Raw genomic sequence first — 22,380 nt, forward strand, 5'->3', positions numbered from 1 at the left:
TATTCCACTCCCAGAATGCCTTGCAGAAGGGAGGGGTCCGTTTTCTTTCGCCATGGCTTTACTAGGCTCCTCCTAACGAGGGTCAATAACATGGGCACCTGGAAACCTTTAGCTTTGCGCAGTGGCAATATCATGGCCCATGAGGTGTAACCGAGGCGTGATTATTGCTAATTGAAAACTAAACCCAAAACCCCGCCTTGATGACTTGAAATATAGTCAGCTTTGGCAATTTTTGCTAGTCTCTCAGGAGACTTCATTTCTTGTACAAACATTAGAAGAAACCTTTGGAAAGCGGAGCCGCTTCGCCCACGGGGGTGAAACAGGCAGGGAAGCCCCGCCCTGAATTATTCCACTCCCAGAATGCCTTGCAGAAGGGAGGGGTCCGTTTTCTTTCGCCATGGCTTTACTAGGCTCCTCCTAACGAGGGTCAATTTCATGGGCACCTGGAAACCTTTAGCTTTGCGCAGTGGCAATATCATGGCCCATGAGGTGTAACCGAGGCGTGATTATTGCTAATTGAAAACTAAACCCAATACCCCGCCTTGATGACTTGAAATATAGTCAGCTTTGGCAATTTTTGCTAGTCTCTCAGGAGACTTCATTTCTTGTACAAACATTAGAAGAAACCTTTGGAAAGCGGAGCCGCTTCGCCCACGGGGGTGAAACAGGCAGGGAAGCCCCGCCCTGAATTATTCCACTCCCAGAATGCCTTGCAGAAGGGAGGGGTCCGTTTTCTTTCGCCATGGCTTTACTAGGCTCCTCCTAACGAGGGTCAATAACATGGGCACCTGGAAACCTTTAGCTTTGCGCAGTGGCAATATCATGGCCCATGAGGTGTAACCGAGGCGTGATTATTGCTAATTGAAAACTAAACCCAAAACCCCGCCTTGATGACTTGAAATATAGTCAGCTTTGGCAATTTTTGCTAGTCTCTCAGGAGACTTCATTTCTTGTACAAACATTAGAAGAAACGTTTGGAAAGCGGAGCCGCTTCGCCCACGGGGGTGAAACAGGCAGGGAAGCCCCGCCCTGAATTATTCCACTCCCAGAATGCCTTGCAGAAGGGAGGGGTCCGTTTTCTTTCGCCATGGCTTTACTAGGCTCCTCCTAACGAGGGTCAATTTCATGGGCACCTGGAAACCTTTAGCTTTGCGCAGTGGCAATATCATGGCCCATGAGGTGTAACCGAGGCGTGATTATTGCTAATTGAAAACTAAACCCAATACCCCGCCTTGATGACTTGAAATATAGTCAGCTTTGGCAATTTTTGCTAGTCTCTCAGGAGACTTCATTTCTTGTACAAACATTAGAAGAAACCTTTGGAAAGCGGAGCCGCTTCGCCCACGGGGGTGAAACAGGCAGGGAAGCCCCGCCCTGAATTATTCCACTCCCAGAATGCCTTGCAGAAGGGAGGGGTCCGTTTTCTTTCGCCATGGCTTTACTAGGCTCCTCCTAACGAGGGTCAATAACATGGGCACCTGGAAACCTTTAGCTTTGCGCAGTGGCAATATCATGGCCCATGAGGTGTAACCGAGGCGTGATTATTGCTAATTGAAAACTAAACCCAATACCCCGCCTTGATGACTTGAAATATAGTCAGCTTTGGCAATTTTTGCTAGTCTCTCAGGAGACTTCATTTCTTGTACAAACATTAGAAGAAACCTTTGGAAAGCGGAGCCGCTTCGCCCACGGGGGTGAAACAGGCAGGGAAGCCCCGCCCTGAATTATTCCACTCCCAGAATGCCTTGCAGAAGGGAGGGGTCCGTTTTCTTTCGCCATGGCTTTACTAGGCTCCTCCTAACGAGGGTCAATTTCATGGGCACCTGGAAACCTTTAGCTTTGCGCAGTGGCAATATCATGGCCCATGAGGTGTAACCGAGGCGTGATTATTGCTAATTGAAAACTAAACCCAATACCCCGCCTTGATGACTTGAAATATAGTCAGCTTTGGCAATTTTTGCTAGTCTCTCAGGAGACTTCATTTCTTGTACAAACATTAGAAGAAACCTTTGGAAAGCGGAGCCGCTTCGCCCACGGGGGTGAAACAGGCAGGGAAGCCCCGCCCTGAATTATTCCACTCCCAGAATGCCTTGCAGAAGGGAGGGGTCCGTTTTCTTTCGCCATGGCTTTACTAGGCTCCTCCTAACGAGGGTCAATTTCATGGGCACCTGGAAACCTTTAGCTTTGCGCAGTGGCAATATCATGGCCCATGAGGTGTAACCGAGGCGTGATTATTGCTAATTGAAAACTAAACCCATACCCCGCCTTGATGACTTGAAATATAGTCAGCTTGGCAATTTTTGCTAGTCTCTCAGGAGACTTCATTTCTTGTACAAACATTAGAAGAAACCTTTGGAAAGCGGAGCCGCTTCACCCGCGGGGGTGAAACAGGCAGGGAAGCCCCGCCCTGAATTATTCCACTCCCAGAATGCCTTGCAGAAGGGAGGGGTCTGTTTTCTTTCGCTTTACTAGGCTCCTCCTAACGAAGGTCAATTTCATGGGCACCTGGAAACCTTTAGCTTTGCGCAGTGGCAATATCATGGCCCATGAGGTGTAACCGAGGCATGATTATTGCTAAATGAAAACTAAACCCAATACCCCCGCCTTGATGACTTGAAATATAGTCAGCTTTGGCAATTTTTGCTAGTCTCTCAGGAGACTTCATTTCTTGTACAAACATTAGAAGAAACCTTTGGAAAGCAGAGCCGCTTCGCCCACGGGGGTGAAACAGGCAGGGAAGCCCCGCCCTGAATTATTCCACTCCCAGAATGCCTTGCAGAAGGGAGGGGTCCGTTTTCTTTCGCCATGGCTTTACTAGGCTCCTCCTAATGAGGGTCAATAACATGGGCACCTGGAAACCTTTAGCTTTGCGCAGTGGCAATATCATGGCCCATGAGGTGTAACCGAGGCGTGATTATTGCTAATTGAAACTAAACCCAATACCCCGCCTTGATGACTTGAAATATAGTCAGCTTTGGCAATTTTTGCTAGTCTCTCAGGAGACTTCATTTCTTGTACAAACATTAGAAGAAACGTTTGGAAAGCGGAGCCGCTTCTCCCACGCGGGTGAAACCAGGCAGGGAAGCCCCGCCCTGAATTATTCCACTCCAGAATGCCTTGCAGAAGGGAGGGGTCCGTTTTCTTTCGCCATGGCTTTACTAGGCTCCTCCTAACGAGGGTCAATTTCATGGGCACCTGGAAACCTTTAGCTTTGCGCAGTGGCAATATCATGCCCATGAGGTGTAACCGAGGCGTGATTATTGCTAATTGAAAACTAAACCCAATACCCCGCCTTGATGACTTGAAATATAGTCAGCTTTGGCAATTTTTGCTAGTCTCTCAGGAGACTTCATTTCTTGTACAAACATTAGAAGAAACGTTTGGAAAGCGGAGCCGCTTCGCCCACGGGGGTGAAACAGGCAGGGAAGCCCCGCCCTGAATTATTCCACTCCCAGAATGCCTTGCAGAAGGGAGGGGTCCGTTTTCTTTCGCCATGGCTTTACTAGGCTCCTCCTAACGAGGGTCAATTTCATGGGCACCTGGAAACCTTTAGCTTTGCGCAGTGGCAATATCATGGCCCATGAGGTGTAACCGAGGCGTGATTATTGCTAATTGAAAACTAAACCCAAACCCCGCCTTGATGACTTGAAATATAGTCAGCTTTGGCAATTTTTGCTAGTCTCTCAGGAGACTTCATTTCTTGTACAAACATTAGAAGAAACCTTTGGAAAGCGGAGCCGCTTCGCTCACGGGGGTGAAACAGGCAGGGAAGCCCCGCCCTGAATTATTCCACTCCCAGAATGCCTTGCAGAAGGGAGGGGTCCGTTTTCTTTCGCCATGGCTTTACTAGGCTCCTCCTAACGAGGGTCAATAACATGGGCACCTGGAAACCTTTAGCTTTGCGCAGTGGCAATATCATGGCCCATGAGGTGTAACCGAGGCGTGATTATTGCTAATTGAAAACTAAACCCAATACCCCGCCTTGATGACTTGAAATATAGTCAGCTTTGGCAATTTTTGCTAGTCTCTCAGGAGACTTCATTTCTTGTACAAACATTAGAAGAAACCTTTGGAAAGCGGAGCCGCTTCGCCCACGGGGGTGAAACAGGCAGGGAAGCCCCGCCCTGAATTATTCCACTCCCAGAATGCCTTGCAGAAGGGAGGGGTCCGTTTTCTTTCGCCATGGCTTTACTAGGCTCCTCCTAACGAGGGTCAATAACATGGGCACCTGGAAACCTTTAGCTTTGCGCAGTGGCAATATCATGGCCCATGAGGTGTAACCGAGGCGTGATTATTGCTAATTGAAAACTAAACCCAATACCCCGCCTTGATGACTTGAAATATATTCAGCTTTGGCAATTTTTGCTAGTCTCTCAGGAGACTTCATTTCTTGTACAAACATTAGAAGAAACGTTTGGAAAGCGGAGCCGCTTCTCCCACGCGGGTGAAACAGGCAGGGAAGCCCCGCCCTGAATTATTCCACTCCCAGAATGCCTTGCAGAAGGGAGGGGTCCGTTTTCTTTCGCCATTGTTTTACTAGGCTCCTCCTAACGAGGGTCAATAACATGGGCACCTGGAAACCTTTAGCTTTGCGCAGTGGCAATATCATGGCCCATGAGGTGTAACCAAGGCGTGATTATTGCTAATTGAAAACTAAACCCAATACCCCGCCTTGATGACTTGAAATATAGTCAGCTTTGGCAATTTTTGCTAGTCTCTCAGGAGACTTCATTTCTTGTACAAACATTAGAAGAAACCTTTGGAAAGCGGAGCCGCTTCGCCCACGGGGGTGAAACAGGCAGGGAAGCCCCGCCCTGAATTATTCCACTCTCAGAATGCCTTGCAGAAGGGAGGGGTCCGTTTTCTTTCGCCATGGCTTTACTAGGCTCCTCCTAACGAGGGTCAATTTCATGGGCACCTGGAAACCTTTAGCTTTGCGCAGTGGCAATATCATGGCCCATGAGGTGTAACCGAGGCGTGATTATTGCTAATTGAAAACTAAACCCAATACCCCGCCTTGATGACTTGAAATATAGTCAGCTTTGGCAATTTTTGCTAGTCTCTCAGGAGACTTCATTTCTTGTACAAACATTAGAAGAAACCTTTGGAAAGCGGAGCCGCTTCGCCCACGGGGGTGAAACAGGCAGGGAAGCCCCGCCCTGAATTATTCCACTCCCAGAATGCCTTGCAGAAGGGAGGGGTCCGTTTTCTTTCGCCATGGCTTTACTAGGCTCCTCCTAACGAGGGTCAATTTCATGGGCACCTGGAAACCGTTAGCTTTGCGCAGTGGCAATATCATGGCCCATGAGGAGTAACCGAGGCGTGATTATTGCTAATTGAAAACTAAACCCAATACCCCGCCTTGATGACTTGAAATATAGTCAGCTTTGGCAATTTTTGCTAGTCTCTCAGGAGACTTCATTTCTTGTACAAACATTAGAAGAAACCTTTGGAAAGCGGAGCCGCTTCACCCGCGGGGGTGAAACAGGCAGGGAAGCCCCGCCCTGAATTATTCCACTCCCAGAATGCCTTGCAGAAGGGAGGGGTCTGTTTTCTTTCGCTTTACTAGGCTCCTCCTAACGAAGGTCAATTTCATGGGCACCTGGAAACCTTTAGCTTTGCGCAGTGGCAATATCATGGCCCATGAGGTGTAACCGAGGCATGATTATTGCTAAATGAAAACTAAACCCAATACCCCACCTTGATGACTTGAAATATAGTCAGCTTTCGCAATTTTTGCTAGTCTCTCAGGAGACTTCATTTCTTGTACAAACATTAGAAGAAACCTTTGGAAAGCGGAGCCGCTTCGCCCACGGGGGTGAAACAGGCAGGGAAGCCCCGCCCTGAATTATTCCACTCCCAGAATGCCTTGCAGAAGGGAGGGGTCCGTTTTCTTTCGCCATGGCTTTACTAGGCTCCTCCTAACGAGGGTCAATTTCATGGGCACCTGGAAACCTTTAGCTTTGCGCAGTGGCAATATCATGGCCCATGAGGTGTAACCGAGGCGTGATTATTGCTAATTGAAAACTAAACCCAAAACCCCGCCTTGATGACTTGAAATATAGTCAGCTTTGGCAATTTTTGCTAGTCTCTCAGGAGACTTCATTTCTTGTACAAACATTAGAAGAAACCCTTTGAAAGCGGAGCCGCTTCGCTCACGGGGGTGAAACAGGCAGGGAAGCCCCGCCCTGAATTATTCCACTCCCAGAATGCCTTGCAGAAGGGAGGGGTCCGTTTTCTTTCGCCATGGCTTTACTAGGCTCCTCCTAACGAGGGTCAATAACATGGGCACCTGGAAACCTTTAGCTTTGCGCAGTGGCAATATCATGGCCCATGAGGTGTAACCGAGGCGTGATTATTGCTAATTGAAAACTAAACCCAATACCCCGCCTTGATGACTTGAAATATAGTCAGCTTTGGCAATTTTTGCTAGTCTCTCAGGAGACTTCATTTCTTGTACAAACATTAGAAGAAACCTTTGGAAAGCGGAGCCGCTTCGCCCACTGGGGTGAAACAGGCAGGGAAGCCCCGCCCTGAATTATTCCACTCCCAGAATGCCTTGCAGAAGGGAGGGGTCCGTTTTCTTTCGCCATGGCTTTACTAGGCTCCTCCTAACGAGGGTCAATAACATGGGCACCTGGAAACCTTTAGCTTTGCGCAGTGGCAATATCATGGCCCATGAGTTGTAACCGAGGCGTGATTATTGCTAATTGAAAACTAAACCCAATACCCCGCCTTGATGACTTGAAATATAGTCAGCTTTGGCAATTTTTGCTAGTCTCTCAGGAGACTTCATTTCTTGTACAAACATTAGAAGAAACCTTTGGAAAGCGGAGCCGCTTCGCCCACGGGGGTGAAACAGGCAGGGAAGCCCCGCCCTGAATTATTCCACTCCCAGAATGCCTTGCAGAAGGGAGGGGTCCGTTTTCTTTCGCCATGGCTTTACTAGGCTCCTCCTAACGAGGGTCAATTTCATGGGCACCTGGAAACCTTTAGCTTTGCGCAGTGGCAATATCATGGCCCATGAGGTGTAACCGAGGCGTGATTATTGCTAATTGAAAACTAAACCCAATACCCCGCCTTGATGACTTGAAATATAGTCAGCTTTGGCAATTTTTGCTAGTCTCTCAGGAGACTTCATTTCTTGTACAAACATTAGAAGAAACCTTTGGAAAGCGGAGCCGCTTCGCCCACGGGGGTGAAACAGGCAGGGAAGCCCCGCCCTGAATTATTCCACTCCCAGAATGCCTTGCAGAAGGGAGGGGTCCGTTTTCTTTCGCCATGGCTTTACTAGGCTCCTCCTAACGAGGGTCAATTTCATGGGCACCTGGAAACCTTTAGCTTTGCGCAGTGGCAATATCATGGCCCATGAGGTGTAACCGAGGCGTGATTATTGCTAATTGAAAACTAAACCCAATACCCCGCCTTGATGACTTGAAATATAGTCAGCTTTGGCAATTTTTGCTAGTCTCTCAGGAGACTTCATTTCTTGTACAAACATTAGGAGAAACCTTTGGAAAGCGGAGCCGCTTCGCCCACGGGGGTGAAACAGGCAGGGAAGCCCCGCCCTGAATTATTCCACTCCCAGAATGCCTTGCAGAAGGGAGGGGTCCGTTTTCTTTCGCCATGGCTTTACTAGGCTCCTCCTAACGAGGGTCAATTTCATGGGCACCTGGAAACCGTTAGCTTTGCGCAGTGGCAATATCATGGCCCATGAGGAGTAACCGAGGCGTTATTATTGCTAATTGAAAACTAAACCCAATACCCCGCCTTGATGACTTGAAATATAGTCAGCTTTGGCAATTTTTGCTAGTCTCTCAGGAGACTTCATTTCTTGTACAAACATTAGAAGAAACCTTTGGAAAGCGGAGCCGCTTCACCCACGGGGGTGAAACAGGCAGGGAAGCCCCGCCCTGAATTATTCCACTCCCAGAATGCCTTGCAGAAGGGAGGGGTCTGTTTTCTTTCGCTTTACTAGGCTCCTCCTAACGAAGGTCAATTTCATGGGCACCTGGAAACCTTTAGCTTTGCGCAGTGGCAATATCATGGCCCATGAGGTGTAACCGAGGCGTGATTATTGCTAATTGAAAACTAAACCCAATACCCCGCCTTGATGACTTGAAATATAGTCAGCTTTGGCAATTTTTGCTAGTCTCTCAGGAGACTTCATTTCTTGTACAAACATTAGAAGAAACCTTTGGAAAGCGGAGCCGCTTCGCCCACGGGGGTGAAACAGGCAGGGAAGCCCCGCCCTGAATTATTCCACTCCCAGAATGCCTTGCAGAAGGGAGGGGTCCGTTTTCTTTCGCCATGGCTTTACTAGGCTCCTCCTAACGAGGGTCAATTTCATGGGCACCTGGAAACCTTTAGCTTTGCGCAGTGGCAATATCATGGCCCATGAGGTGTAACCGAGGCGTGATTATTGCTAATTGAAAACTAAACCCAATACCCCGCCTTGATGACTTGAAATATAGTCAGCTTTGGCAATTTTTGCTAGTCTCTCAGGAGACTTCATTTCTTGTACAAACATTAGAAGAAACCTTTGGAAAGCGGAGCCGCTTCGCCCACGGGGGTGAAACAGGCAGGGAAGCCCCGCCCTGAATTATTCCACTCCCAGAATGCCTTGCAGAAGGGAGGGGTCCGTTTTCTTTCGCCATGGCTTTACTAGGCTCCTCCTAACGAGGGTCAATTTCATGGGCACCTGGAAACCTTTAGCTTTGCGCAGTGGCAATATCATGGCCCATGAGGTGTAACCGAGGCGTGATTATTGCTAATTGAAAACTAAACCCAAAACCCCGCCTTGATGACTTGAAATATAGTCAGCTTTGGCAATTTTTGCTAGTCTCTCAGGAGACTTCATTTCTTGTACAAACATTAGAAGAAACCTTTGGAAAGCGGAGCCGCTTCGCTCACGGGGGTGAAACAGGCAGGGAAGCCCCGCCCTGAATTATTCCACTCCCAGAATGCCTTGCAGAAGGGAGGGGTCCGTTTTCTTTCGCCATGGCTTTACTAGGCTCCTCCTAACGAGGGTCAATAACATGGGCACCTGGAAACCTTTAGCTTTGCGCAGTGGCAATATCATGGCCCATGAGGTGTAACCGAGGCGTGATTATTGCTAATTGAAAACTAAACCCAATACCCCGCCTTGATGACTTGAAATATAGTCAGCTTTGGCAATTTTTGCTAGTCTCTCAGGAGACTTCATTTCTTGTACAAACATTAGAAGAAACCTTTGGAAAGCGGAGCCGCTTCGCCCACGGGGGTGAAACAGGCAGGGAAGCCCCGCTCTGAATTATTCCACTCCCAGAATGCCTTGCAGAAGGGAGGGGTCCGTTTTCTTTCGCCATGGCTTTACTAGGCTCCTCCTAACGAGGGTCAATTTCATGGGCACCTGGAAACCTTTAGCTTTGCGCAGTGGCAATATCATGGCCCATGAGGTGTAACCGAGGCGTGATTATTGCTAATTGAAAACTAAACCCAATACCCCGCCTTGATGACTTGAAATATAGTCAGCTTTGGCAATTTTTGCTAGTCTCTCAGGAGACTTCATTTCTTGTACAAACATTAGAAGAAACGTTTGGAAAGCGGAGTCGCTTCGCCCACGGGGGTGAAACAGGCAGGGAAGCCCCGCCCTGAATTATTCCACTCCCAGAATGCCTTGCAGAAGGGAGGGGTCCGTTTTCTTTCGCCATGGCTTTACTAGGCTCCTCCTAACGATGGTCAATAACTAAGCACCTGGAAACCTTTAGCTTTGCGCAGTGGCAATATCATGGCCCATGAGGTGTAACCGAGGCGTGATTATTGCTAATTGAAAACTAAACCCAATACCCCGCCTTGATGACTTGAAATATAGTCAGCTTTGGCAATTTTTGCTAGTCTCTCAGGAGACTTGATTTCTTGTACAAACATTAGAAGAAACCTTTGGAAAGCGGAGCCGCTTCGCCCACGGGGGTGAAACAGGCAGGGAAGCCCCCCCCCCTGAATTATTCCACTCCCAGAATGCCTTGCAGAAGGGAGGGGTCCGTTTTCTTTCGCCATGGCTTTACTAGGCTCCTCCTAACGAGGGTCAATAACATGGGCACCTGGAAACCTTTAGCTTTGCGCAGTGGCAATATCATGGCCCATGAGGTGTAACCGATGCGTGATTATTGCTAATTGAAAACTAAACCCAATACCCCGCCTTGATGACTTGAAATATAGTTAGCTTTGGCAATTTTTGCTAGTCTCTCAGGAGACTTCATTTCTTGTACAAACATTAGAATAAACCTTTGGAAAGCGGAGCCGCTTCGCCCACGGGGGTGAAACAGGCAGGGATGCCCCGCCCTGAATTATTCCACTCTCAGAATGCCTTGCAGAAGGGAGGGGTCCGTTTTCTTTCGCCATGGCTTTACTAGGCTCCTCCTAACGAGGGTCAATTTCATGGGCACCTGGAAACCTTTAGCTTTGCGCAGTGGCAATATCATGGCCCATGAGGTGTAACCGAGGCGTGATTATTGCTAATTGAAAACTAAACCCAATACCCCGCCTTGATGACTTGAAATATAGTCAGCTTTGGCAATTTTTGCTAGTCTCTCAGGAGACTTCATTTCTTGTACAAACATTAGAAGAAACCTTTGGAAAGCGGAGCCGCTTCGCCCACGGGGGTGAAACAGGCAGGGAAGCCCCGCCCTGAATTATTCCACTCCCAGAATGCCTTGCAGAAGGGAGGGGTCCGTTTTCTTTCGCCATGGCTTTACTAGGCTCCTCCTAACGAGGGTCAATTTCATGGGCACCTGGAAACCGTTAGCTTTGCGCAGTGGCAATATCATGGCCCATGAGGAGTAACCGAGGCGTGATTATTGCTAATTGAAAACTAAACCCAATACCCCGCCTTGATGACTTGAAATATAGTCAGCTTTGGCAATTTTTGCTAGTCTCTCAGGAGACTTCATTTCTTGTACAAACATTAGAAGAAACGTTTGGAAAGCGGAGCCGCTTCTCCCACGCGGGTGAAACAGGCAGGGAAGCCCCGCCCTGAATTATTCCACTCCCAGAATGCCTTGCAGAAGGGAGGGGTCCGTTTTCTTTCGCCATGGCTTTACTAGGCTCCTCCTAACGAGGGTCAATTTCATGGGCACCTGGAAACCTTTAGCTTTGCGCAGTGGCAATATCATGGCCCATGAGGTGTAACCGAGGCGTGATTATTGCTAATTGAAAACTAAACCCAAAACCCCGCCTTGATGACTTGAAATATAGTCAGCTTTGGCAATTTTTGCTAGTCTCTCAGGAGACTTCATTTCTTGTACAAACATTAGAAGAAACGTTTGGAAAGCGGAGCCGCTTCTCCCACGCGGGTGAAACAGGCAGGGAAGCCCCGCCCTGAATTATTCCACTCCCAGAATGCCTTGCAGAAGGGAGGGGTCCGTTTTCTTTCGCCATGGCTTTACTAGGCTCCTCCTAACGAGGGTCAATTTCATGGGCACCTGGAAACCTTTAGCTTTGCGCAGTGGCAATATCATGGCCCATGAGGTGTAACCGAGGCGTGATTATTGCTAATTGAAAACTAAACCCAATACCCCGCCTTGATGACTTGAAATATAGTCAGCTTTGGCAATTTTTGCTAGTCTCTCAGGAGACTTCATTTCTTGTACAAACATTAGAAGAAACCTTTGGAAAGCGGAGCCGCTTCGCCCACGGGGGTGAAACAGACAGGGAAGCCCCGCCCTGAATTATTCCACTCCCAGAATGCCTTGCAGAAGGGAGGGGTCCGTTTTCTTTCGCCATGGCTTTACTAGGCTCCTCCTAACGAGGGTCAATAACATGGGCACCTGGAAACCTTTAGCTTTGCGCAGTGGCAATATCATGGCCCATGAGGTGTAACCGAGGCGTGATTATTGCTAATTGAAAACTAAACCCAATACCCCGCCTTGATGACTTGAAATATAGTCAGCTTTGGCAATTTTTGCTAGTCTCTAAGGAGACTTCATTTCTTGTACAAACATTAGAAGAAACCTTTGGAAAGCGGAGCCGCTTCGCTCACGGGGGTGAAACAGGCAGGGAAGCCCCGCCCTGAATTATTCCACTCCCAGAATGCCTTGCAGAAGGGAGGGGTCCGTTTTCTTTCGCCATGGCTTTACTAGGCTCCTCCTAACGAGGGTCAATAACATGGGCACCTGGAAACCTTTAGCTTTGCGCAGTGGCAATATCATGGCCCATGAGGTGTAACCGAGGCGTGATTATTGCTAATTGAAAACTAAACCCAAAACCCCGCCTTGATGACTTGAAATATAGTCAGCTTTGGCAATTTTTGCTAGTCTCTCAGGAGACTTCATTTCTTGTACAAACATTAGAAGAAACCTTTGGAAAGCGGAGCCGCTTCGCCCACGGGGGTGAAACAGGCAGGGAAGCCCCGCCCTGAATTATTCCACTCCCAGAATGCCTTGCAGAAGGGAGGGGTCCGTTTTCTTTCGCCATGGCTTTACTAGGCTCCTCCTAACGAGGGTCAATTTCATGGGCACCTGGAAACCTTTAGCTTTGCGCAGTGGCAATATCATGGCCCATGAGGTGTAACCGAGGCGTGATTATTGCTAATTGAAAACTAAACCCAATACCCCGCCTTGATGACTTGAAATATAGTCAGCTTTGGCAATTTTTGCTAGTCTCTCAGGAGACTTCATTTCTTGTACAAACATTAGAAGAAACCTTTGGAAAGCGGAGCCGCTTCGCCCACGGGGGTGAAACAGGCAGGGAAGCCCCGCCCTGAATTATTCCACTCCCAGAATGCCTTGCAGAAGGGAGGGGTCCGTTTTCTTTCGCCATGGCTTTACTAGGCTCCTCCTAACGAGGGTCAATAACATGGGCACCTGGAAACCTTTAGCTTTGCGCAGTGGCAATATCATGGCCCATGAGGTGTAACCGAGGCGTGATTATTGTTAATTGAAAACTAAACCCAAAACCCCGCCTTGATGACTTGAAATATAGTCAGCTTTGGCAATTTTTGCTAGTCTCTCAGGAGACTTCATTTCTTGTACAAACATTAGAAGAAACCTTTGGAAAGCGGAGCCGCTTCGCCCACGGGGGTGAAACAGGCAGGGAAGCCCCGCCCTGAATTATTCCACTCCCAGAATGCCTTGCAGAAGGGAGGGGTCCGTTTTCTTTCGCCATGGCTTTACTAGGCTCCTCCTAACGAGGGTCAATTTCATGGGCACCTGGAAACCTTTAGCTTTGCGCAGTGGCAATATCATGGCCCATGAGGTGTAACCGAGGCGTGATTATTGCTAATTGAAAACTAAACCCAATACCCCGCCTTGATGACTTGAAATATAGTCAGCTTTGGCAATTTTTGCTAGTCTCTCAGGAGACTTCATTTCTTGTACAAACATTAGAAGAAACCTTTGGAAAGCGGAGCCGCTTCGCCCACGGGGGTGAAACAGGCAGGGAAGCCCCGCCCTGAATTATTCCACTCCCAGAATGCCTTGCAGAAGGGAGGGGTCCGTTTTCTTTCGCCATGGCTTTACTAGGCTCCTCCTAACGAGGGTCAATTTCATGGGCACCTGGAAACCTTTAGCTTTGCGCAGTGGCAATATCATGGCCCATGAGGTGTAACCGAGGCGTGATTATTGCTAATTGAAAACTAAACCCAATACCCCGCCTTGATGACTTGAAATATAGTCAGCTTTGGCAATTTTTGCTAGTCTCTCAGGAGACTTCATTTCTTGTACAAACATTAGAAGAAACCTTTGGAAAGCGGAGCCGCTTCGCCCACGGGGGTGAAACAGGCAGGGAAGCCCCGCCCTGAATTATTCCACTCCCAGAATGCCTTGCAGAAGGGAGGGGTCCGTTTTCTTTCGCCATGGCTTTACTAGGCTCCTCCTAACGAGGGTCAATTTCATGGGCACCTGGAAACCTTTAGCTTTGCGCAGTGGCAATATCATGGCCCATGAGGTGTAACCGAGGCGTGATTATTGCTAATTGAAAACTAAACCCAAAACCCCGCCTTGATGACTTGAAATATAGTCAGCTTTGGCAATTTTTGCTAGTCTCTCAGGAGACTTCATTTCTTGTACAAACATTAGAAGAAACCCTTTGAAAGCGGAGCCGCTTCGCTCACGGGGGTGAAACAGGCAGGGAAGCCCCGCCCTGAATTATTCCACTCCCAGAATGCCTTGCAGAAGGGAGGGGTCCGTTTTCTTTCGCCATGGCTTTACTAGGCTCCTCCTAACGAGGGTCAATAACATGGGCACCTGGAAACCTTTAGCTTTGCGCAGTGGCAATATCATGGCCCATGAGGTGTAACCGAGGCGTGATTATTGCTAATTGAAAACTAAACCCAATACCCCGCCTTGATGACTTGAAATATAGTCAGCTTTGGCAATTTTTGCTAGTCTCTCAGGAGACTTCATTTCTTGTACAAACATTAGAAGAAACCTTTGGAAAGCGGAGCCGCTTCGCCCACGGGGGTGAAACAGGCAGGGAAGCCCCACCCTGAATTATTCCACTCCCAGAATGCCTTGCAGAAGGGAGGGGTCCGTTTTCTTTCGCCATGGCTTTACTAGGCTCCTCCTAACGAGGGTCAATTTCATGGGCACCTGGAAACCTTTAGCTTTGCGCAGTGGCAATATCATGGCCCATGAGGTGTAACCGAGGCGTGATTATTGCTAATTGAAAACTAAACCCAATACCCCGCCTTGATGACTTGAAATATAGTCAGCTTTGGCAATTTTTGCTAGTCTCTCAGGAGACTTCATTTCTTGTACAAACATTAGAAGAAACGTTTGAAAAGCGGAGCCGCTTCGCCCACGGGGGTGAAACAGGCAGGGAAGCCCCGCCCTGAATTATTCCACTCCCAGAATGCCTTGCAGAAGGGAGGGGTCCGTTTTCTTTCGCCATGGCTTTACTAGGCTCCTCCTAACGAGGGTCAATAACTAAGCACCTGGAAACCTTTAGCTTTGCGCATTGGCAATATCATGGCCCATGAGGTGTAACCGAGGCGTGATTATTGCTAATTGAAAACTAAACCCAATACCCCGCCTTGATGACTTGAAATATAGTCAGCTTTGGCAATTTTTGCTAGTCTCTCAGGAGACTTCATTTCTTGTACAAACATTAGAAGAAACGTTTGAAAAGCGGAGCCGCTTCGCCCACGGGGGTGAAACAGGCAGGGAAGCCCCGCCCTGAATTATTCCACTCCCAGAATGCCTTGCAGAAGGGAGGGGTCCGTTTTCTTTCGCCATGGCTTTACTAGGCTCCTCCTAACGAGGGTCAATAACTAAGCACCTGGAAACCTTTAGCTTTGCGCATTGGCAATATCATGGCCCATGAGGTGTAACCGAGGCGTGATTATTGCTAATTGAAAACTAAACCCAATACCCCGCCTTGATGACTTGAAATATAGTCAGCTTTGGCAATTTTTGCTAGTCTCTCAGGAGACTTCATTTCTTGTACAAACATTAGAAGAAACGTTTGGAAAGCGGAGCCGCTTCGCCCACGGGGGTGAAACAGGCAGGGAAGCCCCGCCCTGAATTATTCCACTCCCAGAATGCCTTGCAGAAGGGAGGGGTCCGTTTTCTTTCGCCATGGCTTTACTAGGCTCCTCCTAATGAGGGTCAATAACATGGGCACCTGGAAACCTTTAGCTTTGCGCAGTGGCAATATCATGGCCCATGAGGTGTAACCGAGGCGTGATTATTGCTAATTGAAAACTAAACCCAATACCCCGCCTTGATGACTTGAAATATAGTCAGCTTTGGCAATTTTTGCTAGTCTCTCAGGAGACTTCATTTCTTGTACAAACATTAGAAGAAACCTTTGGAAAGCGGAGCCGCTTCGCCCACGGGGGTGAAACAGGCAGGGAAGCCCCGCTCTGAATTATTCCACTCCCAGAATGCCTTGCAGAAGGGAGGGGTCCGTTTTCTTTCGCCATGGCTTTACTAGGCTCCTCCTAACGAGGGTCAATTTCATGGGCACCTGGAAACCTTTAGCTTTGCGCAGTGGCAATATCATGGCCCATGAGGTGTAACCGAGGCGTGATTATTGCTAATTGAAAACTAAACCCAATACCCCGCCTTGATGACTTGAAATATAGTCAGCTTTGGCAATTTTTGCTAGTCTCTCAGGAGACTTCATTTCTTGTACAAACATTAGAAGAAACGTTTGGAAAGCGGAGTCGCTTCGCCCACGGGGGTGAAACAGGCAGGGAAGCCCCGCCCTGAATTATTCCACTCCCAGAATGCCTTGCAGAAGGGAGGGGTCCGTTTTCTTTCGCCATGGCTTTACTAGGCTCCTCCTAACGATGGTCAATAACTAAGCACCTGGAAACCTTTAGCTTTGCGCAGTGGCAATATCATGGCCCATGAGGTGTAACCGAGGCGTGATTATTGCTAATTGAAAACTAAACCCAATACCCCGCCTTGATGACTTGAAATATAGTCAGCTTTGGCAATTTTTGCTAGTCTCTCAGGAGACTTGATTTCTTGTACAAACATTAGAAGAAACCTTTGGAAAGCGGAGCCGCTTCGCCCACGGGGGTGAAACAGGCAGGGAAGCCCCCCCCCCTGAATTAATCCACTCCCAGAATGCCTTGCAGAAGGGAGGGGTCCGTTTTCTTTCGCCATGGCTTTACTAGGCTCCTCCTAACGAGGGTCAATAACATGGGCACCTGGAAACCTTTAGCTTTGCGCAGTGGCAATATCATGGCCCATGAGGTGTAACCGATGCGTGATTATTGCTAATTGAAAACTAAACCCAATACCCCGCCTTGATGACTTGAAATATAGTTAGCTTTGGCAATTTTTGCTAGTCTCTCAGGAGACTTCATTTCTTGTACAAACATTAGAAGAAACCTTTGGAAAGCGGAGCCGCTTCGCCCACGGGGGTGAAACAGGCAGGGAAGCCCCGCCCTGAATTATTCCACTCTCAGAATGCCTTGCAGAAGGGAGGGGTCCGTTTTCTTTCGCCATGGCTTTACTAGGCTCCTCCTAACGAGGGTCAATTTCATGGGCACCTGGAAACCTTTAGCTTTGCGCAGTGGCAATATCATGGCCCATGAGGTGTAACCGAGGCGTGATTATTGCTAATTGAAAACTAAACCCAATACCCCGCCTTGATGACTTGAAATATAGTCAGCTTTGGCAATTTTTGCTAGTCTCTCAGGAGACTTCATTTCTTGTACAAACATTAGAAGAAACCTTTGGAAAGCGGAGCCGCTTCGCCCACGGGGGTGAAACAGGCAGGGAAGCCCCGCCCTGAATTATTCCACTCCCAGAATGCCTTGCAGAAGGGAGGGGTCCGTTTTCTTTCGCCATGGCTTTACTAGGCTCCTCCTAACGAGGGTCAATTTCATGGGCACCTGGAAACCTTTAGCTTTGCGCAGTGGCAATATCATGGCCCATGAGGTGTAACCGAGGCGTGATTATTGCTAATTGAAAACTAAACCCAATACCCCGCCTTGATGACTTGAAATATAGTCAGCTTTGGCAATTTTTGCTAGTCTCTCAGGAGACTTCATTTCTTGTACAAACATTAGAAGAAACCTTTGGAAAGCAGAGCCGCTTCGCCCACGGGGGTGAAACAGGCAGGGAAGCCCCGCCCTGAATTATTCCACTCCCAGAATGCCTTGCAGAAGGGAGGGGTCCGTTTTCTTTCGCCATGGCTTTACTAGGCTCCTCCTAATGAGGGTCAATAACATGGGCACCTGGAAACCTTTAGCTTTGCGCAGTGGCAATATCATGGCCCATGAGGTGTAACCGAGGCGTGATTATTGCTAATTGAAAACTAAACCCAATACCCCGCCTTGATGACTTGAAATATAGTCAGCTTTGGCAATTTTTGCTAGTCTCTCAGGAGACTTCATTTCTTGTACAAACATTAGAAGAAACGTTTGGAAAGCGGAGCCGCTTCTCCCACGCGGGTGAAACAGGCAGGGAAGCCCCGCCCTGAATTATTCCACTCCCAGAATGCCTTGCAGAAGGGAGGGGTCCGTTTTCTTTCGCCATGGCTTTACTAGGCTCCTCCTAACGAGGGTCAATTTCATGGGCACCTGGAAACCTTTAGCTTTGCGCAGTGGCAATATCATGGCCCATGAGGTGTAACCGAGGCGTGATTATTGCTAATTGAAAACTAAACCCAATACCCCGCCTTGATGACTTGAAATATAGTCAGCTTTGGCAATTTTTGCTAGTCTCTCAGGAGACTTCATTTCTTGTACAAACATTAGAAGAAACGTTTGGAAAGCGGAGCCGCTTCGCCCACGGGGGTGAAACAGGCAGGGAAGCCCCGCCCTGAATTATTCCACTCCCAGAATGCCTTGCAGAAGGGAGGGGTCCGTTTTCTTTCGCCATGGCTTTACTAGGCTCCTCCTAACGAGGGTCAATTTCATGGGCACCTGGAAACCTTTAGCTTTGCGCAGTGGCAATATCATGGCCCATGAGGTGTAACCGAGGCGTGATTATTGCTAATTGAAAACTAAACCCAAAACCCCGCCTTGATGACTTGAAATATAGTCAGCTTTGGCAATTTTTGCTAGTCTCTCAGGAGACTTCATTTCTTGTACAAACATTAGAAGAAACCTTTGGAAAGCGGAGCCGCTTCGCTCACGGGGGTGAAACAGGCAGGGAAGCCCCGCCCTGAATTATTCCACTCCCAGAATGCCTTGCAGAAGGGAGGGGTCCGTTTTCTTTCGCCATGGCTTTACTAGGCTCCTCCTAACGAGGGTCAATAACATGGGCACCTGGAAACCTTTAGCTTTGCGCAGTGGCAATATCATGGCCCATGAGGTGTAACCGAGGCGTGATTATTGCTAATTGAAAACTAAACCCAATACCCCGCCTTGATGACTTGAAATATAGTCAGCTTTGGCAATTTTTGCTAGTCTCTCAGGAGACTTCATTTCTTGTACAAACATTAGAAGAAACCTTTGGAAAGCGGAGCCGCTTCGCCCACGGGGGTGAAACAGGCAGGGAAGCCCCGCCCTGAATTATTCCACTCCCAGAATGCCTTGCAGAAGGGAGGGGTCCGTTTTCTTTCGCCATGGCTTTACTAGGCTCCTCCTAACGAGGGTCAATAACATGGGCACCTGGAAACCTTTAGCTTTGCGCAGTGGCAATATCATGGCCCATGAGGTGTAACCGAGGCGTGATTATTGCTAATTGAAAACTAAACCCAATACCCCGCCTTGATGACTTGAAATATAGTCAGCTTTGGCAATTTTTGCTAGTCTCTCAGGAGACTTCATTTCTTGTACAAACATTAGAAGAAACGTTTGTAAAGCGGAGCCGCTTCTCCCACGCGGGTGAAACAGGCAGGGAAGCCCCGCCCTGAATTATTCCACTCCCAGAATGCCTTGCAGAAGGGAGGGGTCCGTTTTCTTTCGCCATGGCTTTACTAGGCTCCTCCTAACGAGGGTCAATTTCATGGGCACCTGGAAACCTTTAGCTTTGCGCAGTGGCAATATCATGGCCCATGAGGTGTAACCGAGGCGTGATTATTGCTAATTGAAAACTAAACCCAATACCCCGCCTTGATGACTTGAAATATAGTCAGCTTTGGCAATTTTTGCTAGTCTCTCAGGAGACTTCATTTCTTGTACAAACATTAGAAGAAACCTTTGGAAAGCGGAGCCGCTTCGCCCACGGGGGTGAAACAGGCAGGGAAGCCCCGCCCTGAATTATTCCACTCCCAGAATGCCTTGCAGAAGGGAGGGGTCCGTTTTCTTTCGCCATTGTTTTACTAGGCTCCTCCTAACGAGGGTCAATAACATGGGCACCTGGAAACCTTTAGCTTTGCGCAGTGGCAATATCATGGCCCATGAGGTGTAACCAAGGCGTGATTATTGCTAATTGAAAACTAAACCCAATACCCCGCCTTGATGACTTGAAATATAGTCAGCTTTGGCAATTTTTGCTAGTCTCTCAGGAGACTTCATTTCTTGTACAAACATTAGAAGAAACCTTTGGAAAGCGGAGCCGCTTCGCCCACGGGGGTGAAACAGGCAGGGAAGCCCCGCCCTGAATTATTCCACTCTCAGAATGCCTTGCAGAAGGGAGGGGTCCGTTTTCTTTCGCCATGGCTTTACTAGGCTCCTCCTAACGAGGGTCAATTTCATGGGCACCTGGAAACCTTTAGCTTTGCGCAGTGGCAATATCATGGCCCATGAGGTGTAACCGAGGCGTGATTATTGCTAATTGAAAACTAAACCCAATACCCCGCCTTGATGACTTGAAATATAGTCAGCTTTGGCAATTTTTGCTAGTCTCTCAGGAGACTTCATTTCTTGTACAAACATTAGAAGAAACCTTTGGAAAGCGGAGCCGCTTCGCCCACGGGGGTGAAACAGGCAGGGAAGCCCCGCCCTGAATTATTCCACTCCCAGAATGCCTTGCAGAAGGGAGGGGTCCGTTTTCTTTCGCCATGGCTTTACTAGGCTCCTCCTAACGAGGGTCAATTTCATGGGCACCTGGAAACCGTTAGCTTTGCGCAGTGGCAATATCATGGCCCATGAGGAGTAACCGAGGCGTGATTATTGCTAATTGAAAACTAAACCCAATACCCCGCCTTGATGACTTGAAATATAGTCAGCTTTGGCAATTTTTGCTAGTCTCTCAGGAGACTTCATTTCTTGTACAAACATTAGAAGAAACCTTTGGAAAGCGGAGCCGCTTCACCCGCGGGGGTGAAACAGGCAGGGAAGCCCCGCCCTGAATTATTCCACTCCCAGAATGCCTTGCAGAAGGGAGGGGTCTGTTTTCTTTCGCTTTACTAGGCTCCTCCTAACGAAGGTCAATTTCATGGGCACCTGGAAACCTTTAGCTTTGCGCAGTGGCAATATCATGGCCCATGAGGTGTAACCGAGGCATGATTATTGCTAAATGAAAACTAAACCCAATACCCCACCTTGATGACTTGAAATATAGTCAGCTTTCGCAATTTTTGCTAGTCTCTCAGGAGACTTCATTTCTTGTACAAACATTAGAAGAAACCTTTGGAAAGCGGAGCCGCTTCGCCCACGGGGGTGAAACAGGCAGGGAAGCCCCACCCTGAATTATTCCACTCCCAGAATGCCTTGCAGAAGGGAGGGGTCCGTTTTCTTTCGCCATGGCTTTACTAGGCTCCTCCTAACGAGGGTCAATTTCATGGGCACCTGGAAACCTTTAGCTTTGCGCAGTGGCAATATCATGGCCCATGAGGTGTAACCGAGGCGTGATTATTGCTAATTGAAAACTAAACCCAAAACCCCGCCTTGATGACTTGAAATATAGTCAGCTTTGGCAATTTTTGCTAGTCTCTCAGGAGACTTCATTTCTTGTACAAACATTAGAAGAAACCCTTTGAAAGCGGAGCCGCTTCGCTCACGGGGGTGAAACAGGCAGGGAAGCCCCGCCCTGAATTATTCCACTCCCAGAATGCCTTGCAGAAGGGAGGGGTCCGTTTTCTTTCGCCATGGCTTTACTAGGCTCCTCCTAACGAGGGTCAATAACATGGGCACCTGGAAACCTTTAGCTTTGCGCAGTGGCAATATCATGGCCCATGAGGTGTAACCGAGGCGTGATTATTGCTAATTGAAAACTAAACCCAATACCCCGCCTTGATGACTTGAAATATAGTCAGCTTTGGCAATTTTTGCTAGTCTCTCAGGAGACTTCATTTCTTGTACAAACATTAGAAGAAACCTTTGGAAAGCGGAGCCGCTTCGCCCACGGGGGTGAAACAGGCAGGGAAGCCCCGCTCTGAATTATTCCACTCCCAGAATGCCTTGCAGAAGGGAGGGGTCCGTTTTCTTTCGCCATGGCTTTACTAGGCTCCTCCTAACGAGGGTCAATTTCATGGGCACCTGGAAACCTTTAGCTTTGCGCAGTGGCAATATCATGGCCCATGAGGTGTAACCGAGGCGTGATTATTGCTAATTGAAAACTAAACCCAATACCCCGCCTTGATGACTTGAAATATAGTCAGCTTTGGCAATTTTTGCTAGTCTCTCAGGAGACTTCATTTCTTGTACAAACATTAGAAGAAACGTTTGGAAAGCGGAGTCGCTTCGCCCACGGGGGTGAAACAGGCAGGGAAGCCCCGCCCTGAATTATTCCACTCCCAGAATGCCTTGCAGAAGGGAGGGGTCCGTTTTCTTTCGCCATGGCTTTACTAGGCTCCTCCTAACGATGGTCAATAACTAAGCACCTGGAAACCTTTAGCTTTGCGCAGTGGCAATATCATGGCCCATGAGGTGTAACCGAGGCGTGATTATTGCTAATTGAAAACTAAACCCAATACCCCGCCTTGATGACTTGAAATATAGTCAGCTTTGGCAATTTTTGCTAGTCTCTCAGGAGACTTGATTTCTTGTACAAACATTAGAAGAAACCTTTGGAAAGCGGAGCCGCTTCGCCCACGGGGGTGAAACAGGCAGGG

General features: G+C 48.4%; 65 non-coding genes across 65 annotated transcripts; all 65 read left to right on the top strand.

Annotated features, from left to right (window-relative positions):
- Positions 1-110: 110 nt before the first annotated feature.
- LOC142205789 (U4 spliceosomal RNA) lies at positions 111-251 on the top strand. The gene has a single exon (XR_012716750.1). It is a non-coding gene; the product is annotated as a U4 spliceosomal RNA (small nuclear RNA).
- A 204-nt stretch (positions 252-455) lies between these two features.
- On the top strand, positions 456-596 carry LOC142205655 (U4 spliceosomal RNA). Its single transcript, XR_012716631.1, has one exon. It is a non-coding gene; the product is annotated as a U4 spliceosomal RNA (small nuclear RNA).
- A 204-nt stretch (positions 597-800) lies between these two features.
- On the top strand, positions 801-941 carry LOC142205790 (U4 spliceosomal RNA). Its single transcript, XR_012716751.1, has one exon. It is a non-coding gene; the product is annotated as a U4 spliceosomal RNA (small nuclear RNA).
- Positions 942-1,145: 204 nt separating this feature from the next.
- Positions 1,146-1,286, top strand: LOC142205656 (U4 spliceosomal RNA). The gene has a single exon (XR_012716632.1). It is a non-coding gene; the product is annotated as a U4 spliceosomal RNA (small nuclear RNA).
- A 204-nt stretch (positions 1,287-1,490) lies between these two features.
- On the top strand, positions 1,491-1,631 carry LOC142205657 (U4 spliceosomal RNA). Its single transcript, XR_012716633.1, has one exon. It is a non-coding gene; the product is annotated as a U4 spliceosomal RNA (small nuclear RNA).
- A 204-nt stretch (positions 1,632-1,835) lies between these two features.
- Positions 1,836-1,976, top strand: LOC142205659 (U4 spliceosomal RNA). Its single transcript, XR_012716634.1, has one exon. It is a non-coding gene; the product is annotated as a U4 spliceosomal RNA (small nuclear RNA).
- A 204-nt stretch (positions 1,977-2,180) lies between these two features.
- On the top strand, positions 2,181-2,319 carry LOC142205891 (U4 spliceosomal RNA). Its single transcript, XR_012716846.1, has one exon. It is a non-coding gene; the product is annotated as a U4 spliceosomal RNA (small nuclear RNA).
- Positions 2,320-2,517: 198 nt separating this feature from the next.
- Positions 2,518-2,659, top strand: LOC142205210 (U4 spliceosomal RNA). Its single transcript, XR_012716238.1, has one exon. It is a non-coding gene; the product is annotated as a U4 spliceosomal RNA (small nuclear RNA).
- A 204-nt stretch (positions 2,660-2,863) lies between these two features.
- On the top strand, positions 2,864-3,003 carry LOC142205267 (U4 spliceosomal RNA). Its single transcript, XR_012716291.1, has one exon. It is a non-coding gene; the product is annotated as a U4 spliceosomal RNA (small nuclear RNA).
- A 204-nt stretch (positions 3,004-3,207) lies between these two features.
- On the top strand, positions 3,208-3,347 carry LOC142205882 (U4 spliceosomal RNA). The gene has a single exon (XR_012716837.1). It is a non-coding gene; the product is annotated as a U4 spliceosomal RNA (small nuclear RNA).
- Positions 3,348-3,551: 204 nt separating this feature from the next.
- LOC142205444 (U4 spliceosomal RNA) lies at positions 3,552-3,691 on the top strand. The gene has a single exon (XR_012716436.1). It is a non-coding gene; the product is annotated as a U4 spliceosomal RNA (small nuclear RNA).
- Positions 3,692-3,895: 204 nt separating this feature from the next.
- Positions 3,896-4,036, top strand: LOC142205660 (U4 spliceosomal RNA). Its single transcript, XR_012716635.1, has one exon. It is a non-coding gene; the product is annotated as a U4 spliceosomal RNA (small nuclear RNA).
- Positions 4,037-4,240: 204 nt separating this feature from the next.
- LOC142205188 (U4 spliceosomal RNA) lies at positions 4,241-4,381 on the top strand. Its single transcript, XR_012716218.1, has one exon. It is a non-coding gene; the product is annotated as a U4 spliceosomal RNA (small nuclear RNA).
- Positions 4,382-4,585: 204 nt separating this feature from the next.
- On the top strand, positions 4,586-4,726 carry LOC142205156 (U4 spliceosomal RNA). The gene has a single exon (XR_012716186.1). It is a non-coding gene; the product is annotated as a U4 spliceosomal RNA (small nuclear RNA).
- Positions 4,727-4,930: 204 nt separating this feature from the next.
- LOC142205661 (U4 spliceosomal RNA) lies at positions 4,931-5,071 on the top strand. The gene has a single exon (XR_012716636.1). It is a non-coding gene; the product is annotated as a U4 spliceosomal RNA (small nuclear RNA).
- A 204-nt stretch (positions 5,072-5,275) lies between these two features.
- On the top strand, positions 5,276-5,416 carry LOC142205874 (U4 spliceosomal RNA). Its single transcript, XR_012716830.1, has one exon. It is a non-coding gene; the product is annotated as a U4 spliceosomal RNA (small nuclear RNA).
- Positions 5,417-5,614: 198 nt separating this feature from the next.
- Positions 5,615-5,755, top strand: LOC142205330 (U4 spliceosomal RNA). The gene has a single exon (XR_012716350.1). It is a non-coding gene; the product is annotated as a U4 spliceosomal RNA (small nuclear RNA).
- A 204-nt stretch (positions 5,756-5,959) lies between these two features.
- Positions 5,960-6,100, top strand: LOC142205791 (U4 spliceosomal RNA). The gene has a single exon (XR_012716752.1). It is a non-coding gene; the product is annotated as a U4 spliceosomal RNA (small nuclear RNA).
- A 204-nt stretch (positions 6,101-6,304) lies between these two features.
- LOC142205662 (U4 spliceosomal RNA) lies at positions 6,305-6,445 on the top strand. Its single transcript, XR_012716637.1, has one exon. It is a non-coding gene; the product is annotated as a U4 spliceosomal RNA (small nuclear RNA).
- A 204-nt stretch (positions 6,446-6,649) lies between these two features.
- On the top strand, positions 6,650-6,790 carry LOC142205259 (U4 spliceosomal RNA). Its single transcript, XR_012716284.1, has one exon. It is a non-coding gene; the product is annotated as a U4 spliceosomal RNA (small nuclear RNA).
- A 204-nt stretch (positions 6,791-6,994) lies between these two features.
- On the top strand, positions 6,995-7,135 carry LOC142205663 (U4 spliceosomal RNA). The gene has a single exon (XR_012716638.1). It is a non-coding gene; the product is annotated as a U4 spliceosomal RNA (small nuclear RNA).
- Positions 7,136-7,339: 204 nt separating this feature from the next.
- Positions 7,340-7,480, top strand: LOC142205664 (U4 spliceosomal RNA). The gene has a single exon (XR_012716639.1). It is a non-coding gene; the product is annotated as a U4 spliceosomal RNA (small nuclear RNA).
- Positions 7,481-7,684: 204 nt separating this feature from the next.
- Positions 7,685-7,825, top strand: LOC142205286 (U4 spliceosomal RNA). The gene has a single exon (XR_012716309.1). It is a non-coding gene; the product is annotated as a U4 spliceosomal RNA (small nuclear RNA).
- A 198-nt stretch (positions 7,826-8,023) lies between these two features.
- On the top strand, positions 8,024-8,164 carry LOC142205665 (U4 spliceosomal RNA). Its single transcript, XR_012716641.1, has one exon. It is a non-coding gene; the product is annotated as a U4 spliceosomal RNA (small nuclear RNA).
- Positions 8,165-8,368: 204 nt separating this feature from the next.
- LOC142205666 (U4 spliceosomal RNA) lies at positions 8,369-8,509 on the top strand. Its single transcript, XR_012716642.1, has one exon. It is a non-coding gene; the product is annotated as a U4 spliceosomal RNA (small nuclear RNA).
- A 204-nt stretch (positions 8,510-8,713) lies between these two features.
- LOC142205792 (U4 spliceosomal RNA) lies at positions 8,714-8,854 on the top strand. Its single transcript, XR_012716753.1, has one exon. It is a non-coding gene; the product is annotated as a U4 spliceosomal RNA (small nuclear RNA).
- A 204-nt stretch (positions 8,855-9,058) lies between these two features.
- On the top strand, positions 9,059-9,199 carry LOC142205667 (U4 spliceosomal RNA). Its single transcript, XR_012716643.1, has one exon. It is a non-coding gene; the product is annotated as a U4 spliceosomal RNA (small nuclear RNA).
- Positions 9,200-9,403: 204 nt separating this feature from the next.
- Positions 9,404-9,544, top strand: LOC142205668 (U4 spliceosomal RNA). Its single transcript, XR_012716644.1, has one exon. It is a non-coding gene; the product is annotated as a U4 spliceosomal RNA (small nuclear RNA).
- A 203-nt stretch (positions 9,545-9,747) lies between these two features.
- Positions 9,748-9,888, top strand: LOC142205671 (U4 spliceosomal RNA). Its single transcript, XR_012716645.1, has one exon. It is a non-coding gene; the product is annotated as a U4 spliceosomal RNA (small nuclear RNA).
- Positions 9,889-10,094: 206 nt separating this feature from the next.
- On the top strand, positions 10,095-10,235 carry LOC142205243 (U4 spliceosomal RNA). Its single transcript, XR_012716269.1, has one exon. It is a non-coding gene; the product is annotated as a U4 spliceosomal RNA (small nuclear RNA).
- Positions 10,236-10,439: 204 nt separating this feature from the next.
- LOC142205672 (U4 spliceosomal RNA) lies at positions 10,440-10,580 on the top strand. Its single transcript, XR_012716646.1, has one exon. It is a non-coding gene; the product is annotated as a U4 spliceosomal RNA (small nuclear RNA).
- Positions 10,581-10,784: 204 nt separating this feature from the next.
- Positions 10,785-10,925, top strand: LOC142205875 (U4 spliceosomal RNA). The gene has a single exon (XR_012716831.1). It is a non-coding gene; the product is annotated as a U4 spliceosomal RNA (small nuclear RNA).
- A 204-nt stretch (positions 10,926-11,129) lies between these two features.
- LOC142205793 (U4 spliceosomal RNA) lies at positions 11,130-11,270 on the top strand. Its single transcript, XR_012716754.1, has one exon. It is a non-coding gene; the product is annotated as a U4 spliceosomal RNA (small nuclear RNA).
- A 204-nt stretch (positions 11,271-11,474) lies between these two features.
- Positions 11,475-11,615, top strand: LOC142205673 (U4 spliceosomal RNA). Its single transcript, XR_012716647.1, has one exon. It is a non-coding gene; the product is annotated as a U4 spliceosomal RNA (small nuclear RNA).
- A 204-nt stretch (positions 11,616-11,819) lies between these two features.
- Positions 11,820-11,960, top strand: LOC142205377 (U4 spliceosomal RNA). Its single transcript, XR_012716387.1, has one exon. It is a non-coding gene; the product is annotated as a U4 spliceosomal RNA (small nuclear RNA).
- Positions 11,961-12,164: 204 nt separating this feature from the next.
- Positions 12,165-12,305, top strand: LOC142205794 (U4 spliceosomal RNA). The gene has a single exon (XR_012716755.1). It is a non-coding gene; the product is annotated as a U4 spliceosomal RNA (small nuclear RNA).
- Positions 12,306-12,509: 204 nt separating this feature from the next.
- Positions 12,510-12,650, top strand: LOC142205674 (U4 spliceosomal RNA). Its single transcript, XR_012716648.1, has one exon. It is a non-coding gene; the product is annotated as a U4 spliceosomal RNA (small nuclear RNA).
- A 204-nt stretch (positions 12,651-12,854) lies between these two features.
- LOC142205174 (U4 spliceosomal RNA) lies at positions 12,855-12,995 on the top strand. Its single transcript, XR_012716204.1, has one exon. It is a non-coding gene; the product is annotated as a U4 spliceosomal RNA (small nuclear RNA).
- A 204-nt stretch (positions 12,996-13,199) lies between these two features.
- Positions 13,200-13,340, top strand: LOC142205675 (U4 spliceosomal RNA). The gene has a single exon (XR_012716649.1). It is a non-coding gene; the product is annotated as a U4 spliceosomal RNA (small nuclear RNA).
- Positions 13,341-13,544: 204 nt separating this feature from the next.
- Positions 13,545-13,685, top strand: LOC142205677 (U4 spliceosomal RNA). The gene has a single exon (XR_012716650.1). It is a non-coding gene; the product is annotated as a U4 spliceosomal RNA (small nuclear RNA).
- A 204-nt stretch (positions 13,686-13,889) lies between these two features.
- Positions 13,890-14,030, top strand: LOC142205795 (U4 spliceosomal RNA). Its single transcript, XR_012716756.1, has one exon. It is a non-coding gene; the product is annotated as a U4 spliceosomal RNA (small nuclear RNA).
- Positions 14,031-14,234: 204 nt separating this feature from the next.
- LOC142205678 (U4 spliceosomal RNA) lies at positions 14,235-14,375 on the top strand. Its single transcript, XR_012716651.1, has one exon. It is a non-coding gene; the product is annotated as a U4 spliceosomal RNA (small nuclear RNA).
- Positions 14,376-14,579: 204 nt separating this feature from the next.
- Positions 14,580-14,720, top strand: LOC142205679 (U4 spliceosomal RNA). Its single transcript, XR_012716652.1, has one exon. It is a non-coding gene; the product is annotated as a U4 spliceosomal RNA (small nuclear RNA).
- A 203-nt stretch (positions 14,721-14,923) lies between these two features.
- LOC142205817 (U4 spliceosomal RNA) lies at positions 14,924-15,064 on the top strand. Its single transcript, XR_012716777.1, has one exon. It is a non-coding gene; the product is annotated as a U4 spliceosomal RNA (small nuclear RNA).
- Positions 15,065-15,267: 203 nt separating this feature from the next.
- On the top strand, positions 15,268-15,408 carry LOC142205818 (U4 spliceosomal RNA). The gene has a single exon (XR_012716778.1). It is a non-coding gene; the product is annotated as a U4 spliceosomal RNA (small nuclear RNA).
- Positions 15,409-15,612: 204 nt separating this feature from the next.
- Positions 15,613-15,753, top strand: LOC142205680 (U4 spliceosomal RNA). The gene has a single exon (XR_012716653.1). It is a non-coding gene; the product is annotated as a U4 spliceosomal RNA (small nuclear RNA).
- Positions 15,754-15,957: 204 nt separating this feature from the next.
- On the top strand, positions 15,958-16,098 carry LOC142205681 (U4 spliceosomal RNA). The gene has a single exon (XR_012716654.1). It is a non-coding gene; the product is annotated as a U4 spliceosomal RNA (small nuclear RNA).
- A 203-nt stretch (positions 16,099-16,301) lies between these two features.
- LOC142205683 (U4 spliceosomal RNA) lies at positions 16,302-16,442 on the top strand. The gene has a single exon (XR_012716655.1). It is a non-coding gene; the product is annotated as a U4 spliceosomal RNA (small nuclear RNA).
- A 206-nt stretch (positions 16,443-16,648) lies between these two features.
- LOC142205244 (U4 spliceosomal RNA) lies at positions 16,649-16,789 on the top strand. The gene has a single exon (XR_012716270.1). It is a non-coding gene; the product is annotated as a U4 spliceosomal RNA (small nuclear RNA).
- A 204-nt stretch (positions 16,790-16,993) lies between these two features.
- Positions 16,994-17,134, top strand: LOC142205684 (U4 spliceosomal RNA). The gene has a single exon (XR_012716656.1). It is a non-coding gene; the product is annotated as a U4 spliceosomal RNA (small nuclear RNA).
- A 204-nt stretch (positions 17,135-17,338) lies between these two features.
- LOC142205685 (U4 spliceosomal RNA) lies at positions 17,339-17,479 on the top strand. The gene has a single exon (XR_012716657.1). It is a non-coding gene; the product is annotated as a U4 spliceosomal RNA (small nuclear RNA).
- Positions 17,480-17,683: 204 nt separating this feature from the next.
- Positions 17,684-17,824, top strand: LOC142205686 (U4 spliceosomal RNA). The gene has a single exon (XR_012716658.1). It is a non-coding gene; the product is annotated as a U4 spliceosomal RNA (small nuclear RNA).
- Positions 17,825-18,028: 204 nt separating this feature from the next.
- Positions 18,029-18,169, top strand: LOC142205687 (U4 spliceosomal RNA). The gene has a single exon (XR_012716659.1). It is a non-coding gene; the product is annotated as a U4 spliceosomal RNA (small nuclear RNA).
- A 204-nt stretch (positions 18,170-18,373) lies between these two features.
- Positions 18,374-18,514, top strand: LOC142205797 (U4 spliceosomal RNA). Its single transcript, XR_012716758.1, has one exon. It is a non-coding gene; the product is annotated as a U4 spliceosomal RNA (small nuclear RNA).
- Positions 18,515-18,718: 204 nt separating this feature from the next.
- Positions 18,719-18,859, top strand: LOC142205688 (U4 spliceosomal RNA). Its single transcript, XR_012716660.1, has one exon. It is a non-coding gene; the product is annotated as a U4 spliceosomal RNA (small nuclear RNA).
- Positions 18,860-19,063: 204 nt separating this feature from the next.
- On the top strand, positions 19,064-19,204 carry LOC142205689 (U4 spliceosomal RNA). The gene has a single exon (XR_012716661.1). It is a non-coding gene; the product is annotated as a U4 spliceosomal RNA (small nuclear RNA).
- A 204-nt stretch (positions 19,205-19,408) lies between these two features.
- On the top strand, positions 19,409-19,549 carry LOC142205690 (U4 spliceosomal RNA). Its single transcript, XR_012716662.1, has one exon. It is a non-coding gene; the product is annotated as a U4 spliceosomal RNA (small nuclear RNA).
- Positions 19,550-19,753: 204 nt separating this feature from the next.
- Positions 19,754-19,894, top strand: LOC142205157 (U4 spliceosomal RNA). Its single transcript, XR_012716187.1, has one exon. It is a non-coding gene; the product is annotated as a U4 spliceosomal RNA (small nuclear RNA).
- Positions 19,895-20,098: 204 nt separating this feature from the next.
- LOC142205691 (U4 spliceosomal RNA) lies at positions 20,099-20,239 on the top strand. The gene has a single exon (XR_012716663.1). It is a non-coding gene; the product is annotated as a U4 spliceosomal RNA (small nuclear RNA).
- A 204-nt stretch (positions 20,240-20,443) lies between these two features.
- Positions 20,444-20,584, top strand: LOC142205876 (U4 spliceosomal RNA). The gene has a single exon (XR_012716832.1). It is a non-coding gene; the product is annotated as a U4 spliceosomal RNA (small nuclear RNA).
- Positions 20,585-20,782: 198 nt separating this feature from the next.
- Positions 20,783-20,923, top strand: LOC142205331 (U4 spliceosomal RNA). Its single transcript, XR_012716351.1, has one exon. It is a non-coding gene; the product is annotated as a U4 spliceosomal RNA (small nuclear RNA).
- A 204-nt stretch (positions 20,924-21,127) lies between these two features.
- On the top strand, positions 21,128-21,268 carry LOC142205798 (U4 spliceosomal RNA). Its single transcript, XR_012716759.1, has one exon. It is a non-coding gene; the product is annotated as a U4 spliceosomal RNA (small nuclear RNA).
- A 204-nt stretch (positions 21,269-21,472) lies between these two features.
- LOC142205692 (U4 spliceosomal RNA) lies at positions 21,473-21,613 on the top strand. Its single transcript, XR_012716664.1, has one exon. It is a non-coding gene; the product is annotated as a U4 spliceosomal RNA (small nuclear RNA).
- Positions 21,614-21,817: 204 nt separating this feature from the next.
- LOC142205694 (U4 spliceosomal RNA) lies at positions 21,818-21,958 on the top strand. The gene has a single exon (XR_012716665.1). It is a non-coding gene; the product is annotated as a U4 spliceosomal RNA (small nuclear RNA).
- Positions 21,959-22,161: 203 nt separating this feature from the next.
- On the top strand, positions 22,162-22,302 carry LOC142205695 (U4 spliceosomal RNA). The gene has a single exon (XR_012716666.1). It is a non-coding gene; the product is annotated as a U4 spliceosomal RNA (small nuclear RNA).
- Positions 22,303-22,380: the final 78 nt, after the last annotated feature.

This window comes from Leptodactylus fuscus, chromosome 5, assembly GCF_031893055.1.
Source record: "Leptodactylus fuscus isolate aLepFus1 chromosome 5, aLepFus1.hap2, whole genome shotgun sequence".
Lineage (NCBI taxonomy): Eukaryota > Metazoa > Chordata > Amphibia > Anura > Leptodactylidae > Leptodactylus > Leptodactylus fuscus.